The 5912-nt window shown below is 43.1% G+C and overlaps 1 pseudogene; it reads right to left on the bottom strand.

Moving 5' to 3' along the window:
- Positions 1-4901: 4901 nt before the first annotated feature.
- On the bottom strand, positions 4902-5278 carry LOC118834701 (annotated as a pseudogene).
- Between the last annotated feature and the right edge of the window lie 634 nt (positions 5279-5912).

Genomic DNA, 5912 nt, shown 5'->3' with positions numbered 1-5912 from the left:
GCTCCCCAAATCCTCTAGTGGGAGCCTTTCGGATCTCACATGACACTTTTCTGGAACTTCTTGTGTACTTATTTATTATGTATTGTTAGAGTTATTTATATATGTGCCATAATCTTCACTGGGTTACTGACATAACTTTTCTAAACTTTGTTCCTCTCTTCTCACCCCGCCTTGCATCCCAAGTGCTAGGGCACAGTGTTCTGTGGACAGAATTAAATTAAACGCTCAGGATAGCCTTAGAATTTCATATTTGAAATGCAAAGGACCTTGGGATTCACTTATGAGTGAGGTTGAGATGTTAAATGATTTGTCCAAGGTCACACAGCTTGATAGGGCAGGCTCAGGGTATAGACTAAGAGCCCTTGACTCTCATTGAGTATTCTTTCTATCAAATTACCCAAGCCTATAGAACAAAGTTCCCTCTCGTGATTCTCGAAAGCCTGATGGTTCTGGATAGGAGACAAAATATTTCATTATGTATTCATAGAAAAGGTTTGAGGGTCCACCTGTGGTATAGTGAAAAGAACAGGAATCTGGAGTAAGAGAGTTTGGGTTTGAGCCAGAGCTCAGCTATCTTGGAGTTGTCAGTTAATCTCCCTAGGGCTCAGTTTACTCATCTATAAAACGAAGGAATTCGACTCAGTGATCTCCATGGTCTTTCTCAATCTTTTATCTCGATCTCTTATGATCTCTTTCAATGCCAAATCAGATTATCTTAAATTTCTATGGCATTAGCACAGTGATGATTTATAGATCAAGAGGAGGAAAGAATCAGAAAGCTGGAAGACACTGGATACTGAAGAGAGATATGTGTGCAGTATGTCACTGAAGGCGGAAGGAGGAAGAAAAAAATCTGGACATGCTGAAATTAAACTTTCTTGACTTCAAAATCTTGCCTCTGACACATCCTATTTATCTTCATCTGTCCATGGCCAAATAGTAGCTGTGGGCAAAGGTACTTTCTCAACATTTTCTACATCTTAAGAAGGTTTGGTTGCTAAATGACAAAGCTGGGGAAATGATAGTTTTGCAAAGAAAGAAAACAGAAGTTTTAATTTTTTTTTTTTTCTGAGCAATCATTTTTAGGAATCGACAAGACAAAAAAAAAAAAAAAGAACATGGACACTCCACCAAATATGAGATGTACTGTTTTTTAAATATTTGGTGACAAAATCTCTCAGGCTCAAATAAAAAGTGGGGCAAGGTTTTCTCATAGTCTCAGATAAGAATTTTTCTAAAATGAATGCAGCAGAAAGGAATAGAAAAGAAAGATTCATTGTTCTGTGTTGGTTCATTCATTCAACAAGTATTTTTTTTTCTTTTTTTTTTTGATTAAATTAAATTTATTTATTTAACAAATTTAGTTTTCAGCATTGGTTTTCACAAGAGTTTGAATTACAAATTTTCTCCCCATTTCTACCCTCCCCCCCCACTCCAAGATGGCCTATATTCTGGTTGCCCTGTTCCCCAGTCAGCCCTCCCTTCTGTCACCCCACTCCCCTCCCATCCCCTTTTCCCTTCCCCTCTTGTAGGGCAAGCTAAATTTCTACTCCCCATTGCCTGTTTATCTTATTTTCTAGTTGCATGCAAAAAATTTTTTTTTGTTTTTGAATGTCTGTTTTTAAAAACTTTGAGTTCCAAATTCTCCCCTCTCCTCCCTTCCCACCCACCCTCGCCAAGAAGTCAAGCAATTCAACATAGGCCACATGTGTATCATTATGTATAACCCTTCCACAATACTCATGTTGTGAAAGACTAACTATATTTTGCTCCTTCCCAACCCATCCCCCTTTATTGAATTTTCTCCCTTGACCCTGTCCCCTTTCCAAAGTGTTTGTTTTTGATTACCTCCACCCCCATCTGCCCTCCCCTCCATCATCCCCCCCCTTTTTTCTTAATCTTCTTCCCTCTTCTTTCCTGTAGGGTAAGATACCCAATTGGGTATGTATGGTATTCTCTCCTCAGGCCCCATCTGATGAGAGCAAGATTCACTCATTCCCCCCTCACCTGCCCTCTCCCCTCCTCCCACAGAACTGCTTCCTCTTGCTACCTTTATGCGAGATAATCCACCCCATTCTGTCTCTCCCTATCTCCCTGTCTCAATATGTTCCTCTCTCATCCCTTAATTTGATTTTATTTCTTTTAGATATCTTCCCTTCATCTTCAACTCACCCTGTGTCTGCTCTCTCTCTCTCTCTCTCTCTCTATATATATATATATATATACACATAGATATATACATACATACACATTCACTTATATATATATATATATATATATACATAAACATATACATATATGCATATTCCCTTTAGCTACTCTAATACTGAGGTCTCCTGAATCATACACATCATCTTTCCATGTAGGAATGTAAACAAAACAGTTCAACTTTAGTAAGTCCCTTGCAATTTCTTTTTCTTGTTCTTTTTCTTGATTACCTTTTCATGCTTCTCTTGATTCTTGTGTTTGAAAGTCAAATTTTCTATTCAGTTCTGGTCTTTTTATTGAGAAAGCTTGAAAGTCCTCTATTTTATTGAAAATCCATATTTTGCCTTGGAGGATGATACTCAGTTTTTCTGGGTAGGTGATTCTTGGTTTTAATCCTAGCTCCATTGACCTCCAGAATATCATATTCCAAGCCCTTCGATCTCTTAATGTAGAAGCTGCCAGATCTTGGGTTATTCTGATTATGTTTCCACAATACTCAAATTGTTTCTTTCTGGCTGCTTGCAATATTTTCTCCTTGATCTGGGAGCGCTGGAATTTGGTGACAATATTCCTGGGAGATTTCTTTTTGGGATCTATTTGAGGAGGTGATCGATGGATTCTTTCAATTTCTATTTTGCCCTGTGACTCTAGAATATCAGGGCAGTTCTCCTTGATAATTTCTTGAAAGATAATATCTAGGCTCTTTTTTTGATCATGGCTTTCAGGTAGTCCAATAATTTTTAAATTATCTCTCCTGGATCTATTTTCCAGGTCAGTGGCTTTTCCAAGGAGATATTTGACATTGTCTTCCATTTTTTTCATTCCTTTGTTTCTGTTTTATAATATCTTGATTTCTCATCAAGTCACTAGCTTCCACTTGCTCCAATCTAATTTTTAAAGTAGTATTTTCTTCAGTGGTCTTTTGGACCTCCTTTTCCATTTGGCTAATTCTGCCTTTCAAGGCATTCTTCTCCTCATTGGCTTTTTGGAGCTCTTTTGCCATTTGAGTTAATCTATTTTTTAAGGTGTTGTTTTCTTCAGTGTATTTTTCAGTATTTTTTTGGGTCTCCTTTAGCAAGTCATTGACTTGTTTTTCATGGTTTTCTCGCATCCTTCTCATTTCTCTTCCCAATTTTTCCTCTACTTCTCTAACTTGCTTTTCCAAATCCTTTTTGAGCTCTTCCATGGCCTGGGGCCAGTTCATGTTTTTCTTGGAGGCTTTTGGTGTAGGCTCTTGCACTTTGTTGACTTCTTTAGGCTGTATGTTTTGGTCTTCTTTGTCACCAAAGAAAAAATCCAAAGTCTGAGACTGAATCTGTGTGTGTTTTCGCTGCCTGGCCATATTCCCACCCAACTAACTTGACCCTTGAGTTTTTCAGTGGGGTATGACAGCTTGTAGTCTAAAGAGTTCTATGTTCCAAGCTTGGGGGGATGCAGCAGCGCTGCCCCACCAGCACTGCTCCTTCCCCAAGAACCCCCAACCCGGACTGGGCTTAGATCTTCAGCAGGCTGTTGCACTCCTGCTCTGATCCGCCACTTAATTCCTCCCACCAGGTGGGCCTGGGGCCGGAAGTAACAACAGCTGTAGCTGCCCCACCTCCACTGCCCCCGGGGTTGGTAGCCGAATCACGAACTCCTTCCACTCCTGCAGCTTTTCCCACTAACCTTCTCTGCTGTCTTTGGTGTTTGTGGGTTGAGAAGTCTGGTAACTGCCGCAGCTCACTGATTCAGGGCGCTAGGGCACTTTCCTCCCAGCTTCTGGTCTGGTTGGTCCTCGCAGCTCACGCTGGGCTCGGCTCCCCACGGCTCCCCTCTGCTCCCAGCTCCGTGTGGGATAGACCTCACCCAGAGACCATCCAGGCTGTCCTGGGCTGGAGCCCTGCTTCCCTCTGCTGTTTTGTGGGTTCTGCCATTCTAGAATTGGTTCAGAGCCATTTTTTATAGGTTTTTGTAGGGACTCGGCAGGGAGGTCACGCTAGTCCCTGCTTTCCAGCCGCCATCTTGGCTCCGCCCCTCAACAAGTATTTTTTTGAGAATTATGTCCGTATCCCTATGTGCTTCTTACTTTACTGAGAAAATTGAGAACATTAAATGTGAGCTTTCACTTCTCACATTTTCTTTGTTGCAAAACTTGCTGACATTATTTCTCAGTCTCCTTCTGTCTCCCAGTCTCTACAAGGTGCCAAGGTTAAAGTCCTTTACCTGTGTATTTGATTCCTTTCTGTCTAGTTTTCTTTAGCTGTTTGCAACCTCAACATCTACCTTTTCTCCAGAATCTTCTGTCTCTCCCTATCTACTAGTTTTTTTCCCTACTGTCTTAAACATGACCAAGTCTCTTCTACTTTTAAAAACAGAACAGAACAAAACGTCACTAGGTCCCACCATCTCCTCACACTATTGTCCCATTAGCCAAATTCTTTTTAAAAACTAACTCAACTTCTCTCACTCACTTCTCTGCCCTTTGTAATCTGGCTTCTGATTTCAGCGTGCAACTGAAACTGCTCACTCCAAAGTTACCAATGATTTTTTTTTTTCAGTTTTGAACCTTTAATGAGGAAAAAAAAATATAACAGCATGATACCACCCTCCAGGGCTCTATGTGGTCTGGGCGCCGGAGGTGCCGGGATGATGGAACAGCTTGGCCTGGAAAAACAAAAGTGCACGCAAGGTGGGAGGGGGCGTGGGTCCCGGGCCTAGGACGCGGCCTCTTCCTCACTCAGCAGCATGTTGGGGATCCCTCGGCTGATGGGGAACAGGCGTCCGGACTCCGGGCACTCTGACCACCTCTAGCAGCACGTGGTGCACCTTCCTCAGGAACTCTTTGTCCTTCTCGTAGCCCTCGGCCAGCTGTCGGGGCAGCTCAGACAGGTGGCCCAGGCTCTCGGCCGCTTCCACCAGCACCGTCTGCTCCATCTTGGGGATCATGCGCGTCACGAAGTCCGGGTTGAAGTCCACGGGGCTCACGCGGATCTCGGTGGCCTGGATGCGCAGAGGGAAGCCCCGGGGCCCCACCCCAGGCACGTGGGAGCTCAGCAAGTTGTGGGTCAGCAGCTTCATCCCGGCCTGCGCGCGTACCCGCACCGGAACCAGGGCCACGACTTGTTGTGCCACTTCCGTCTCCCCTCCCCCACCAATGATCTTTTAATTGGCAAATCTGATAGTATATTCTCAGGCCTTACCCTTCTTGACCCATCTGCTACATTTGGTGCTGTTGATCACCCTCTCCTCCTGGAGAGTCTCCCCTCTCTTTTCTGTTTTTGTCACACTACTTACTACCTCTTGGTTCTCCTACTTATCTGCCTGTTCCTTCTCAGTCTCCTTTGCTGACCCATCATCTATATTAAGCCCTCTAACTGTAGGTATTCTTCAAGGTATTGCCCTGAAAGCCCCCTCTGCCCCCCCTCCATTGCACTGGCTGTTCCCCATGTTTGGTATTCACTCCCTCCTCCCCTGCAGTGCTATCTTTCCTCTTTCCCTCCCTCCCATAATTGATCACCCTACCTCAAGTCTCTTGTCACTCCAATCTCTATATACATTTCTGCTTAGGTAATTCTCTTTTAACAGATTAAGATGAAGATGAAGAGACCGTGTCACTCCCCTACTTAATCAACTCTGGTGGTTTCCTGTTGCTTCTAGGATAAAAGATACACTGCTCTATTTAATTTTAAAAGACTTCTACAACCTGGCCTCACCCTATCTTTCTA

This window comes from Trichosurus vulpecula, chromosome 1 (assembly GCF_011100635.1).
Source record: "Trichosurus vulpecula isolate mTriVul1 chromosome 1, mTriVul1.pri, whole genome shotgun sequence".
NCBI lineage: Eukaryota > Metazoa > Chordata > Mammalia > Diprotodontia > Phalangeridae > Trichosurus > Trichosurus vulpecula.
The sequence above is the reverse complement of the archived record's forward strand: the minus strand, read 5'-3'. Positions and strand labels throughout refer to the sequence as shown.